The sequence below is a fragment of the Prionailurus viverrinus genome, unplaced genomic scaffold, assembly GCF_022837055.1.
Source record: "Prionailurus viverrinus isolate Anna unplaced genomic scaffold, UM_Priviv_1.0 scaffold_72, whole genome shotgun sequence".
NCBI classification, from domain to species: Eukaryota; Metazoa; Chordata; class Mammalia; order Carnivora; family Felidae; genus Prionailurus; species Prionailurus viverrinus.
The window spans coordinates 43,649-44,640 of NW_025927634.1; positions in this window are offsets into that span (position 1 = coordinate 43,649).

The window sequence follows — 992 nt, forward strand, 5'->3', positions numbered from 1 at the left end:
TAACCCTAGCTAAGGCTCTCTTCCCATGGGACCAAATACCAAAATCTGACAACACCATGCGCCTGGGGTCCAGAAGCGATGCAGGATCACTCCACATAGAACCTGGAACATCACCATGTCGTTTCCAAGGTTGGGTTTCAGGTACTCAAAAGTATTCCTGAGGCCTAACCGACCAGTGGCCCATAGAGTTGTCTGGCCTTGGAACCCAAAGACAAGCCCTGACCGGCACCCTCCCTTGTGCCCTCAACTCAGCCCTTCAGGGAGACAAGTGCACTGCTATGTGTTTAGCGCCTTGAACCTCCTGGGAACAAAATCTGACCCTACTTCTAACCCTCAACTGAAACCGAACCTAACTCGAACCCAAACCCTATAGTTGCTCCGCATCGTCATATTGGCCCTCACTTCAGACCTCGAGGGAGATGACGAGACTGGTTTCGCTTGGAGCTGGAAATGTCACTGGACAGAACCCTAACCTTAGATAAGGCTCTCTCGATATTAGACCCAATAACAACGTATGACAACACCACATGCCTGGGGAACAAAAGCGGTGCAGCATAACTCCGCATAGGACATGTAATATACTATGTTCTTTTGAAGGACCGGTTGAAGATCCAGAGAGATTTCCAGAGGCCTACCCAACTAGTGGCCCATACAGTTGTCTAGCCTTGGAACTCAAAGACTAATCCTAATCGGCACCATCCATTGTTCCTTCAAATTAGACTTTCGGGGAAACAACTGCACTGCTCTGGTTTCAGCGCCTAGTGTCTCCTGGAACGTAACCCTAAACCATGCCTAAACCTAAACAGAACCCTCAACTGAATCCTAACACTATCTCAACCCTAAACCTACAGTTGAAAAGCACCGTCGCATGGGTCCTCAATTCAGTCCTAGAGGGAGATCACGAAACTAGAGTCGCTTACATCCTGGTGATGTCCCTGTAACAAACCATAACCCTAGTTAAGGCTCTCTACCCATTCAGACCCAATAACAAA